The sequence below is a fragment of the Malurus melanocephalus genome, unplaced genomic scaffold (assembly GCF_030028575.1).
Source record: "Malurus melanocephalus ecotype Western Australia unplaced genomic scaffold, MMel_1.1 scaffold_182, whole genome shotgun sequence".
Taxonomy (NCBI): domain Eukaryota; kingdom Metazoa; phylum Chordata; class Aves; order Passeriformes; family Maluridae; genus Malurus; species Malurus melanocephalus.
Window position 1 is genome coordinate 927,159 of NW_026623414.1, and position 13,978 is coordinate 941,136.

General features: G+C 42.6%; 2 long non-coding RNA genes across 4 annotated transcripts; one reads left to right on the top strand and one right to left on the bottom strand.

The window, feature by feature from the left end:
* Positions 1 to 1,027: 1,027 nt before the first annotated feature.
* LOC130577551 (uncharacterized) lies at positions 1,028 to 4,988 on the top strand. Its single transcript, XR_008965775.1, has 3 exons — positions 1,028 to 1,104; positions 3,781 to 3,908; positions 4,927 to 4,988. It is a non-coding gene; the product is annotated as an uncharacterized LOC130577551 (long non-coding RNA).
* LOC130577550 (uncharacterized) lies at positions 3,830 to 11,978 on the bottom strand. 3 transcript variants are annotated; one of them, XR_008965774.1, is made up of 6 exons: positions 11,919 to 11,978; positions 8,076 to 8,233; positions 6,153 to 6,309; positions 5,582 to 5,670; positions 4,900 to 5,029; positions 3,830 to 3,888 (listed from the first exon to the last, which is right to left on the bottom strand). It is a non-coding gene; the product is annotated as an uncharacterized LOC130577550 (long non-coding RNA). The 3 variants fall into 3 exon arrangements; XR_008965773.1 differs by having other exon boundaries at positions 4,900 to 5,670; positions 8,083 to 8,233; XR_008965772.1 differs by having other exon boundaries at positions 4,900 to 5,670.
* Positions 11,979 to 13,978: the final 2,000 nt, after the last annotated feature.

Here is a 13,978-nt window from a genome sequence, read left to right on the forward strand (position 1 = left end):
GGGCGGTGCGGCCGCCCCTGCCGCGCTCCTCGATGCCGGGGCCGCGGGTTCGAGACCCGGCGCGGCGCTGCCTGCCCCTGTCAGCGATACCGCCGCCGCCCACGGTGCCCGCCCCGAAGGAAAGGACGGGAAAGGTGCGGCGGAGCCCTGGGGCGGGAGGCGTGCTCGCTGAGGGCTGGGAACAGGGCAGGGCTGCGGTGGGCCCGCAGTCGCAGCACGGTCCGGCCGGGCACGGGGCGGGATCGCAGCTCCCGGCTGGCCCAGCCCGCTCCGAGCCCCCAGGCGAGCCCACAGCCTGTGCCTTGGTCTGGGCTCCTCAGTCCTGAAGGACACTGAGGTTCTGCGGCGTCTCCAGAAAGGGAATGGAGCTGAGGAAGGGTCTGGAGCACCTGGAGCGGCTGAGGGAGCGGGGGGATGGCTCAGCCTGGACAAAAGCCGGGGRCATTATCACTCTCTGCAACTCCCTGACAGGAGGTTGTGGCCAAGTTGGTCTCTTYTGTCAGACAAAAAGTGACAGAACAAGAGGAGATAGTCTTGAGCCGTCAAGGGATGTTTGGGYTGGACATGAGAAAGAATTCCTTCACAGAAGGGGCGATGACACATTAGGATGGGCTGCCCAGCAGGTGCTGGGGTCACTGTCCCTGAAGGTGCTTTAAACAAAGACTGGACTTGGCACTCAGTGCCATGGTCTGGGTGACAAGGTGGTGTTGGGTTATGGGTTGGGCTTCATGATTCCAGAAGTCTTTCACAACCTGATCAATTCCATAATTGTGTGGAGCCGAGCCACTGGGTCCCCAGCACAGCTCCAGTGAGGGGCGACCCCATGACATAGCCTGCTCTCCACAGGAGACTGGGTTTGGCTACATCGACTATTATTTTTCCAAAACAGCATATAAACATTTTTCTACTCATGTTTCTATAGCTTTTACTCTCTTCCTGGAGTCTTTGTGCCCATGAGTTGAAGGTTGAATTTTGCAGGTGAACCTTGAAAAACTTTTGTATTTGTGTTACCACCATGAATAAAGTATTTGCATTTTGAACCTTACTGTTGCTTTTATAGTGGAAAGCTCTGAAAGGCATCAAGGGCCAATTACACAGACAGAGGTGAGTCATGCCAAAAAGTGGCAGTCCCTGCACAGAAGGTTCTGCAGATTTGTGACTGAATTATGTGGATTAATTTGTAAACACAACATCCCAACACCTAGCAGTGGATGGAAAGGATCACTAATGAGTCMGTCTTCCTTTCCCCACACATGAAATTCCTTTCAAGTTCATTGTGCTCTTTCCCTTTGGTATCTGAGCCTTCAGTGTAAATCCAGGTCACATTTTGTAAGCTTTCCCTCTACAGCTGTGAGGTCTACRTTACCTTTTTTTCCTCCTCAAGTTTCTAATGTAATCCCATGACTCTAGGAGCTGGAACTTTGAGGGGAAAAGCCAAATATGATGAGGCACTCTCAAATCACGAGTTCTGCCAAATATTGGTTAGCACAGATTTAATGCTGAATATCTGAATAACTGAGACCTGAATTTTCAATAYAGGAAGAGCAGAAAAAAGATTCCAAAATTAATTGCTATGAATTAACCTGTTGTCATGGTTTTGCTCGACACCTGTATATAGGTAAATGCTTTTATTTGTTAGCTTTGATCCAGATTATCTTCAGCAGATGAAGAAGACTTCAGGGGAAAGAGCTGCCAGGGTAGCATCTTCCAAATAATRTGTTCAAGCTATACCAAAATAAGGCTGAAAAGTAAAGTGAAATTTATGGCTTTGTAAACAAACACCATTTCACTTCAACTCATCATACATAGAAAATAAAAATGAATAATTTGACCAGAAAGATTGATTTGGCCTGATTTGATTYGTGTTTAACATGTGAGTCAAATGGAGACTTTGTGGATGAAAGGGCTAAAGGTTAAACACTGTAACGGGCACAGAGTTGATAATCTCTCTCCAACTGGACACTGCAATATTAATCCTGTCAAATTAACTGATYTCTGAGCCAGGTCATGTGGAATAAATTAATAAGTGAACTTTGGTATTCACRTAGATCTTAAAACATGGAATTACATTTTCTCTCAGCTTGGGAGGACGTGGAATGTGTGTTTTTCTTTTGAAACTAAGTTTTGTTTTGTTCTTAAATGGTTGAAACCAAAAAATGAAGGTTTGTGTCATGCGGTAATCTTGCTTCATTATGAAAGCAAAGAACCTACCACAAAATTCTGAACTGAGAATATATATGAATGAACTCCATATATTATTTTTCACTTCACCCAGTTTGTTACCAAGGCACAGACATTTGCATCCAGCTTSCTCAGCTCCTCACATCCATGGTTGGATTTCCCATCTAAGAGGCAGGAGGTTTTAGCTGCAGACCCTCCTCAGCCTCAAGGAGTTGTCACCTTTGTCTCTGTCACCTTTAAATCACTGTGTACACAGGTTTCGGAGGAGGGTGGATATGCCAGTGGTTAGGCACTTTCTTGAGAAATGGGTTTCAGCCTCAGGTGGGAGCAGAGTTCCCATAGCATATAAATGTCTGCTATATGAAAAGGAGGCACTGTAAAGAGCTAGGTGTTTATTCATGCCCAAAAGGATGGCTTAGTCCAGGAGGGAGCCTGAATCCAGAATATCCTAGCTAAGGAAAATGCCTCCCACATGGCATACTGCAAATACCTTCCTTAGGCGCCACGCTCTGTGAATGCCACACAAAGTCCAGACCGTGGATACAGCAGAATTTCTGAGGTGCCCCAAAAATATCTGAAAAGCCTGCCTTTGAAGCCTTGCTATTCCCATGTGCAGTCCACAAAAGCTGAGATCAGATCAACACAGGGCCAGGACTGGAAATTCCAGAGATAAAACAGAATAACCAGATCTTTGCACTGCGCTCCGTGCTGCACATAATACACACAGAATGATGAAGTCAGAACTCCCAAGCTCTGCAAATTCCAAAATATTTCTCAGTCCTCTTTAATTTGTAGTACAAGGAAAASAGTTTCCTTTTTATTTCCTCCTGGGCATGTAACCCGGGATATACCATCCGACATGAAGCAGCTCAGATCTTTTTAATTAAATGAGTGTGATGTCTCTTTTGTAAGTTCAACAAGAGGTCTGGCTCCCTGTCCGTGTCATTTAATGAGATGTAACACTTGTGGATGTGCCTGGGAAGAGCCACCATATATCATCTGACAGCAAAGCAATCGATTCAGAGACCAGGTTAAATCTCTCTCCRCTCTTTGCACCTCAAAACTCACACRCTGAAATTCAAACAAAGGCTGTTAAAAACAGGGAGGAGAGGGGGAAAAAAAGGTTTCCTTTCCTGTCACATGATAAATTAGATCCTAATGTTTATCCAAGCTCAGCAAAACAGGCAGCTCTTCCTGCCAGCCTGTGCTGCGGGGTGAGGTGCGGGGCTGTGGCTGCTGAGGACAAACACCTGCTCTGCTCCATGGCATCGGTGAGCGAGCAAAGCGCTGCCCTGCTCGCCTCTGCTCCGCTGTCTCTCCGCTTCACGCTTCATTTGGGCTGAAATTTCCTTTGTGAGCCTCACAGCCACCCCACGCTAGCACAAAACCTCTGCTGAAAATAGTCCAAGATCGCCTACGCATTTTTTTTTCCTTCTGAGCCGAGCTGAYGGGACCTTATTTACTCCTTGTCCTTTACAGATGACTTAATGACTTAGCAGCAAAATGCATTTTGAACACATTTCAGGCATTTCATACAGAAATGAATAGATGCAAGGACAGGATTTTTGCCAGCAGCACTGATTATCCTTTTGTCAGTAGATAGACGTGACCTGGACCATTCTGTTACCGTAACAAACGTCTCCAGAGGTTGCTCGACAGAGGAGACACTTTGCCTGAGGGAGAAGGAATGAGAGGCTGGAAGGTGGCCTGTGGAGAAGAGGATGGAGGTAATTAATGGTTATGCCCRTGTATAAAGATAAGTGCCCCAGTAAATGTGCCAGCCCTTGGGCGATGGGAGCCGTGACTTCTACAAACCTCGACACAATTCTTTGGATTGACATTTTATTTATATTATATCGGTCTCCGTGGATCCATGCCGGATTCAGGCAAGTGTAAATCAAATGGGAATTGGCTGGTCTGAAAATTAAGGGTTTCTTTGAGTTGGATGTGGGAAGAAAAGTCCCCACAAAGCAACTGTAGACATGGAGAAGACTCTTGAAATACCAGATGAACTTACACAATTTATTTTAGTGGAAATCATACCTATGTCAAGACGATAAACTTCAAATTTAACTGTTATTCTTGCAACCAAACCCACATATTCTCACTCAAGTACAAACCTGCTGAACTCGAAAAGGCTTTCAGCTTAGTTTCAGCTTCAGTTGTGCAATTTGCAGTTCAGAATTACTGCAGCTGTTGTCTTTTTTGTATGGATTTACAGCAGCAGAAATCCCCTTGAGCTAGAAAGAATTTCTAAAACCAAGTATCATTTATTTCAATCTGAAATGAAATACACCCGTAATATCTAAAGCAAACGTAGCACATTCCCTTAGTGTAGACTGATTTCAGCACATCTTCAAATAGTTTATGCCTGTAATGAAATATATCGACCTAAAAGTGCGTTCAGTTGTAAGTTCAGGGCAGTAGAGTTGCACATTATTTAGTTAAACATTTTTTAAAAGATAATACTTTGTGGAAAGGCCATATTCATGTGATGGAGCAGTGAATAATATTGGAAGAAGGAACTGGAGCGAAGGATTCAGAAGCAGCTGGGATAATGCAGCTCCTGYCTAGCTGGAACAGGTTTGGATTCATTCCACCAGGCTGACCACCTCCAGCATGAACCCATTTACCCGGGGCTGCCTCTGTAATCAGTGGAGCGAGAGAGCCATTCCATGGGAGGAGTGATTCAGATCTTTGGTGTGGTCCATGAATCACCTGCTCAAGGTGCCTGTCTGTTCCCAGGGACTCCAGAGGGCAGCTGGACTCTTGCTGCAGGAGCTGTGCTRGGATGGCTAAAGCAGCGTGAGATGATGTTGGATACGTGTGAGATCRGCACAGCCTGGAGCTGTAGGAAAGCAAGGAAAATGAATGAGTGTCCACCAAATGAGCAGGGCTGTCAGTGGCTTCATCCCTATGAATTGAGCAGCCCACAGTTTGTCTGTCCTGGTCATTTTAGCTGGGCTGCAATTCAATTACTACCTAGATCATTGTAATATTGAGGCTTCGGCTTTTAGAATGTTTTGAGACCTGCTAAAAGAWAAATTAAAAGATTGCATTATTTTAATAATATATTTAACAAACTCTACCAATAGTCCAACTACAGAAAAAGAGGATTTGCATGTGAAGTAACACTTCTGTTCCTGTAAATCAACATTTGAGGGTAAAAATAAGGGTTTTTTTCGCTTTGTCTGCTATGCAAAGGCTCCTCCTGTTTCAAGTGGCCTTGGAGCAGGCACTAAGCAAAGAGAAACATGATTTCTATGTACTCAGTATCCTCTATCATTAGTCCTTCATACWGTCATAAAGTAGATAAAAGCCTTTAAAAATAAAGAGATCCCAAATAGCACTTAAGCCTATTTTTAATCCTCAACTGACTGGATTTCAAGTGTTAACATACCTTTCATTACATGCACATTGCYTGCATGAAATTGTTTGCAGCAGTCCCTGCCTTCATCATTCAGATGCACACTGAACTGAAGCATTAACCTGCGTGTGTGAAGATAATAATGTTGGGCAGGTATTAGTCCCAAATCACACATGTGTGACAAGGCTAAAGGATTTCTCTGTGCAGCCAGCTTCAGTTTATCAGCAAATGAAAATGTAAATAACACAGTGAATCACCAGTTTATGTATGAGGGAAAATGTTAATTTTCATCATTTTAGAACTATCCACTGTCTTCACAGTATTTACTAAAAATACTGATTTGCTAAAATGAGGTGGTAACTAAAAACCAACACAGCCTTGAAATGAAGTCACAAGGCAAACTGCAACAGGTAAAAATTACAAAAACTATGGACACTTGCAATGGCAACAGTGTGTTTGGCAAAAAATCTGCAGTTTACAAGTGAACCTAAGGCTCAGATGAAATTCTCTGCCGATAGGTATAGTGTACTGCTGTCAAAGTTCAATTCCCAATATTATTTCCTGTGCTGACTAGGCAACCAAGTCATTTCAGACTAAATCTCACCTTTGGCATTTGGAGAAGAAGGTCACCAGGTCAGGATCAGACATGGAAAATGGGTATAGGTATGAGGCATCTAATGGTAACCATTCAGCTCAGACCACCTACCAGCAGCCTTAGGCAGCAGAGTGACATTTAAAAGCAATCAGAGGCAGAAGAAAACCTTCAGGGAAAACAGACAATACTTCAGAAAAAGCAGCTCTACATTTGCCAGAGGGAAAAAAAAAAACCAAGACCTTTGGGAACAATGCTCAAGTCAATTTGAAATAAATATCAGGAAAAATAATGGAAATAAAATAAGTGGGGCTTCTTTTTAAGTAAATTCCTTCCCCGCTTGCTTCCATATTGGCCTGTCCTGACTCATCACTGTTTCCCTGTGCTATGTGAACKGTCTCATCCTTAGCTTTTGAAGAAAACACCATAACTTTAAGCAAAATTCCCTGCAAATCCATAAACCCAGAGCACAGAACACATGACCCAGGTGAGACATGCAGTGCAGAGAACATCCTCATGGAGAAGGCAGGATCCTCTCTAAGTTCATCAGGAGCATGCCTGCCTTGCTCCTACTGCTGGATTCACAGTGGCCTAAAGTAAGGCAATTTTAGGATTTCTGCCTGAAATTRTAATTTCAGTGCTGCTACAATATCCTGCTTTTGAGATTAATGTGTTAAGGATGCTTAAATCCTTATGGAACCATCTTTTTTTWATAATAATGAATAAAAGCACGATGAAGCCTTGCATCTCTTTTTGGCTGGCAGAGTGTCTGTTACTAATCTGRCCCAACTTACCTTCCCTCCACACAGAAATCTCTGGAAAACTTATGGTCAGTCCATATTGCCTCCTCCAGCTGGAGTCAGACTTTGTATGTGACTCTTGTGCTGCTTAACCTGTCCCTGTGGGTCACTCCGAGTTCAGGMATCTTGCAGGAATGTCTTTATCTGCACCTGAGGTTTCATCCAGTGTGTCCTCAGCTGCCACTGAGGTCTCCATGTGCACTCTTTTGACTCGGCTACCAACAAAAGATTTGTCCCTGCCTTGTGCCAGATAACACTTAGTCACCCAAGTGTTCTCTTTCCCTTTCTCTGTTTGCCTGAATGCCTTGTTCCTTTGCACAGAGGTATTTACACAGCTTTTGTCAAATTACAATTAATTAAGGTGAGCTGTTACTAAATAAAAWGTCATTTACTATCTGGCTGTTGAAGGTAAGATGACATGGCAGTAACTTGGGAAAAAACCCAAAAAACCAGAGAAAAGGTATGAAAGTTGTCCTCTCCCTGCTCTTGGGTAGGAATCATTRTTTCTAGGAAGGTGGACAACAGCTGAACAAACCTTGTCATTGTCTGATGATAATCCTTAAATGAAGTCAGGATAACACATGTAAGATATAAAAGGGAATAACTCATAATGGAAGAAAACAGCAGATTGATATCGTTCATTTGTGCCATAACAAGCAGGGGAAATGATTTATTTCAGAGATAAATTCCCTGTTCTCCTGATCACAGTTCATATTAAAGATGCTCTGACCACACCATCTGTTTGCATTGTAATCCACATTTAAAAGAGTCAACAGAAATATTGACTCAGGAGCAGGTTCTAGCTCRGGCCTGCAAGTTAAGCTCCCACAACACACCAAAGCTTTTGCACAAAGAGCTACAGGAACACTCCTCACCTTATCCTTTCACATTACAATCAATCATCCAGTACTCCAAACAGAGGTCAGGTCCTCCCCCAAATGCAAACAAACTTATACCTTCCCTTGTCTCTCAAACTACTTTAAATAACAATGCCTAAAATTTCCAGGGATCATTAACATTTCTTCATATGCTAAGTCTAGCCAAGGTGAGGCTAATCTGGCAGTTTAAGTCTGGTGAAATGTTGCCCTTGCCACAAAAGCCATCGAGGAACCTGGCACAAACTTGCTCTTTGTACCTTTTACCTGTGAAGCCAAAGGCTGAAGTGGCAGGGCCTTTTGCTGGAATCATTTAGGGCACTGGAAAAGCACAACCAGAGTGAGAGAAGGACTMTTCCATTCACTTTAGCCAGGTATAATTTCCAAATTTGTACTAGTAGGTGTCTCCAGCTGCTGCCTGCAAAAGCAGAAGRAAGAGGGAAGAGAACAGAAGTTTTATTTCAGCACTGAGAGGTTTTTGGGTATTTTGTATTTTGGTTATTGACCCAAAATATTAGACTGAAGGAAAATGCAGAAAATCACACAAAGTGCTCTAGTGCACTCTAGAAATTAAGCCAGTTCTTGCATTTAAACCTATGAGAATAAAACAAGAGCTCAAAGCCACTCCTGCTCTGGCTGATGCTGGAGATGCAGCAGCTGGCTCTGAATTTGTTCTTATTAATGAGTTGGCCCAGAAACACCACCTTTGTTTCTAATAAAGTTAGGCTGCTCTTGGAGATTGCCATAGGGATATGTATTTCCTTACTGAAGCAGTACTGAGCATGTAAGGGACAGAAGTTTGAGAAGCAGTATTGAGAAATAGCCCTGTCAGGAAAATCTTGTTTTCCAGATAATATCAAACTACTGTAGGGTGTGTGTGTGTGCAGATGGATACACACACTATACACACACAGATATGTGGATGTACACACACAGAGGCATATCAGCATTTGGGAGGCATGTAATTTTCATGCCCAATACTTTCCTTCTCTCTTGTAATTAAATGTGCAGTTTCCTTTCACCGAAACAACACAGCACCAGTTTGATTTTAATGTATCTTTAAGCTATGTACAACACAGTGAGGTGCCTTGTATGAATATTCAGCATTTACCTGCCCATGGATATTCAGCAAAATAGGGAATATTCAGGTGTAAGTGAYAAAACAAAAAGTTCTGCAGTGCCAGTTTTTTGCTGTAAGCAGAATTGCCAAATTTTATGCCAGCCAAACCAGTGATAATTTTTTTTTCTTGTGTAAAAATCCAGCAATTGGTTGTTTTATCCTCTCAGAGTGAGGATGTCCAGTAGTAGCAATAGAGATGGTTCCTGACTCCCAATATTCAGTGCTCATGGAGATAGCATGTCTCAGTTACAGCCAAAATGCTGCAGAAAAGCCTCTGTATACAGACACCAGTTAGGTCATGGCAAGGTTTCCAAGTGCACAAAGGAAGGGTTTTCAGCTGCTAGGGTTCACTTTGGTTGCATGATTTAGAGGGTTTTTTTTGTCTGCTGTTAATAATGCCACCTTTGTAGTACCAAAATGCATGGCTGAGAGAAGCTGGCAGCTCTCCGTGGCCAGCAGCTCCCCCATTCCTTCTCTTTGCATGGAAACAAAAAAAAAAAAAAAAAAAAAAAAAAAAAAAAAAAAACCAAAACCAAAGCAGGAAGCTGTGACATCTGACATGATAATGTTTCAAAAACAGGATACTCCCTGACCTGCTTACAGGTACCGTGGCAACTCCATCCATGCCCATTTTTTCCTAGCTGAGGTTGTCATATCCTGTTTGAATGCACAAAAAACCACTGGAATGGGCTGTCTGGATAACCAGGGGTGATTCAAGAATTGTCAAATTCCTCTTCAAACCACCAAGAAAACAAGTGTTTGTCCTCCCTCAGGCCTGTGTGTTTTATTCAGCATTTAATGATGAGCTGGRGGATGATTCCTTTGCAGGGGCTTCCTTTGCAGGAAGGARATAAGGGATGAAAGTAACCTTTTARGGGAGAAARTGGGACAAGCCTATGGRGCACTTCAGGTTCTRTTCAAMTAAAATAAACTGGGATCTGATTTCTCTATAATTCTTTCTCTAATTCCTCTGAATTAGCCTGTGGGAACCTCTCAGCCCTCACCAAACAAATTGAGCTCCCCACAAGTCGGATACAAGACACAGATACCAGATTTGCTGGTGAGGCCCCTTCTGGCAGAAGACCCAACTCAAGCCTATTTGAATCACCTATTATTAAAGCAATCACCTTTTAAAAAATCACTTAAACCTAAATTTGAGTAAAACCTAAGAGTAAACCATGGACCAGTGAAAATGCTAACCCAGGAATTACACAAACACTATGTGTGAAAGCAAACTCAGGATTTTCAAAGGTGTTGGTTGACATTAAATTTGGTTAAGTTGCTGTGTGATGGCCTAGACACCTCTGTGATCCTTCATTCACAGGACTCAAAGCTACCTTTGCCTTTCAAGCTGCAAAATGACCTGGGTCCTTTCACGCTGCTCAGCATTTATCCAGTGGAAATGATAGCTGAGAATCAGGAATTTCTAGAGCTGAGGGTTTATCTGATGAGGATTCCCACCTCCATTCTCTGACTGAAAGGCAAATCAGGTGAAAGGAGGAGATACTCCTAGGGAGAAAATCATGATGAGGGTGCCTTTTGCCATGCTCCAGCTGCTTGTAGTTACCCCCAGTGGCTGCAGGGAGCACAGGCATCASTTCCCTATGCTGAGGAGCTCAAGGATTATTTGGAACCTTGGCTAAATACCTTCCTTCCTTCCCCAGCATTTTATTTGTTTACTGAATGCAAAGAAAGTGCCCCATCCACAGAATTACTCTTACAATAAAAGGCCAGGGTGTGGGGGTGCCTCTTGCTCAGGTCTAACATGAAAATAAGGGGTTTAAATTCTTACTTGGCCATTGAGTCACGTGAATAAAAGTTCAAAGTGAGTCAGGGCTGGAGTGCTTTAACCATGAAATTCCAGGAATTAAGGGGAAAAAATACTGCATGCAGTGAACATAGTCCTCTAAGACACAGTTCAACATTTAATAGCCCTGAAAATTCACAGGCTAGCTGGAATTTGACATTTCGATTGAAAGATTCAGACATGAGTTCCTTAGATTGAGGATGTTTTTTTGTGTTTTTTTTCTTTTTTTTTGTAGAAAGTAGAATATGGTTTACAGAAAATGGTATGAGCAGGTCCATGGTAAATAACTTTTTGAAGTGGTGTGTAACAGAGCTGCACGCAGCCGTTAGCTAGAAACGTGCACTTTGCTGGCTTTAGCTCTCATTAGTTTAAWTCATTTGCATATATATTAGCTGCTTCATGCACAAGCATGCAGCTACATGCACAAGCTTGAGATCCACCATTCCAGCTGCAAGCAGAAATGGAAGCACCAAACTGGTGCTCAGAGAAAAAAAAAAAAAACAAACCTGCATATCTTACTATTYAGCCCTGCTCTCTCACACGGCTTGTTCCACGGAGATGTGGAAGTGAGGGAATTCATCAAGAAGTTCAGTGTCCATTCCTGCCCTGGTCACAGACTGAGACTGCAGCAATGCCACTGTTTTAAGAGCTTCCCAGCATTATCCTGGAATAGCCAGAGGCAGCGGCTGCAGCCTCATGCCCGTGGACTGCCGTGCACTCTGGCTGCCATGGCAACCCWGGCTTTGGGGGGAATTCAGGCTATCCCAGCTTTCCCACGTTAGGGACTTCACAGCCAAGAAGCTGTGAATAAATTCTGCTTACACTGAGCAGAACATAAATTAAACAATGTGGGATGTGAGACACAGACCTGCCAGTGCTGCACTCTTTTAATTCACATTTTCTTGGCAATTTTTGTTCCAAATTTGGCAATGTGCCTGGGAATGACAGAAAGCACCTCTCAGGAGATGACTGGGAGRGAAACAAAGATAAGATTTAGCTCARTTGTTCACATACAGACATTAATGGCAAGAACAGCTTTAGAGTTTCATTTTTAGGTCAAACCTTTCTTGCACTTTATAKGCTCACTGTCTATAAAATCTAGTACCAGGTTTGCATACAAAAATCACCAACTTTTATATAGAAATATAAAAATAGAAATTTAATTTTTATACATACCTTTGGACAAACTTCTGCCACAGGTGATGTGTACACTTGCAGAATATCTACTACAACCCTTTAAAAAATAGACCACAATCAGGACTGTTCAGATTAAATTCTGCAAATAATTTTTTAAATTTTGTACTCCTGCTGGGATGAACAGGAATAGCAGAGTTAAGAAATGGAAAACATTGTAAAAATTGTAAGCATTTAAAATGGCAAGATGATTGCTTTCAGTAGAAGTTTCCTAAAGCCAGGCTCACCTGTAAATAAAACACCTCCCACAGAAAATCCCAGCTGGGTGTTTTTTATATCTCCCGTGACAATGGTCCAGTTTTCTGTCTGTGTTACTTCACACAGCATCAGAGGCTGCTCTGAAGGCTTGAACACTACGTAGTAAATAAAAAATACCAGTTTGACAAGTTTCTGAAGCATTCGGCAGAGATACAAGGCTGACGTTAAGGTGCCTTCTTTAGCAAACGCACTTTTTTATTACAGTGTAGTGGAAGTCTCAAAGCCTCTCTTAGAGTTGTTATTTTTTGTACACTAGAGAACTCACCCAAACCCTTTCACTTGGCTACAAGAGCTGCCTGGARTGCTGTGAACCTGCCCCAAACACAGCACACCAAACGGAAGGAGAGGAAAGCCAAGCTGCCATCCACGCTGGGACTGTACACACAGAGCACCCGGAAACCAATGGAAAGGCTTTCAGCTTCCAAGATGGATTAAATCACAGAAATTCCCCAATTCCAACTCCATCAGGATGGCAAACTTCATGTATTTTAATAGTGTCTATTACATCATGTTGCACAAGAACGAGCCTGTTGTTTTCACTTCAGCCTGCTTTAAGCAAGGCATGTGTAATGCTCTCAGGAATGAGGCAGGAGCAGGAATGGCTCTGTGGATGGGACTATTCATGATTAAGAGTGCCTCCGAGTCGATTCCATGCAGATTCCCACACAGAAACCTGCATGACTCTGCCTTTCYCGGCAGCTGAGTAAAGCTCTGCTTCCTTCTCCCCAAGCCTACAGTTCCCAGGACATGTTGCAACACACCCTCTTTGAATGAAGCAATCCTCAGCTGTGACATTTTTTTATTGAAACACAGATTCTCCCAACGTTCCTGAACCTCTACTCACAACTGCTTCCCCTATGCCTCAGCTCACCCCCACAGTTCCTATTTTTATGGTTGAAACGGTGAACTAATTTCTCAAAATTCCAYCAGTGCACCAAAAYGCTGGCAGAGAAATCAATAAATCARAGAGGGAAAACAAYCTAGAAAAATATTTGTGCTGGAACACATTTTAACGACATACGTGATTCACGCAGGGAACAAGGAGAAGGGCACAAGGCAGTAATTAGAAATAAATCTGAATTGAAAATACTCAGCCAAAAAACCTGAATTAAGAACATGCTGAGTACCAGAGAGAGCTTGRAGACACAGTCTGTGTTACTGAGTTTTCTGCATTAGACAATTAAATGAAGCAATTAGATTTCAGAAAGGAGACAATTATTTTAGGAATGAAACAAAGGCTGGAGGAAATGCAGCTGCCTACGTGTGGAGAATGGAGAAAAGGAAACCAAAGCATTGCATTTGAAATGTTCACAACAACCAATTTGTGTAAGAGGATTTTTAATTAATGATCTGGAAAACTTCTTTTAACTCAGTGATGAAAATAATGCAATTAAAAAAACCCCACCTCAATATGTGATTGTAATTGATATCTTTGGAAAACACAGGAAATGGCAAGCAAGTGCTGAAAGGGACTGAGAAGAGACATGGAAAAACAATCCTCCAAGATGAGAATTCTCCTGAGATGGCACTTTTAACTCTCCATGTGTTTTGATGTGCTGTTTTCTCAAAGCTCTGAGGAAAGATGACTCTCAGGAGACCAAAAGGGAAAGGTTTGAGCAATTCCTCACAGGCAGATACTCTTGCAGAGCATCCTAAAGGATTTGATAAAATGGGTAATTAAGTTATTTGTCTTACTCATTCACAGCTGTAAGTGCAGGCTGACACTCCACAGAGCACCCAAGCTTCTGTCAATCTAATTCTRAGCACATCCTCTAAAAGCCTGG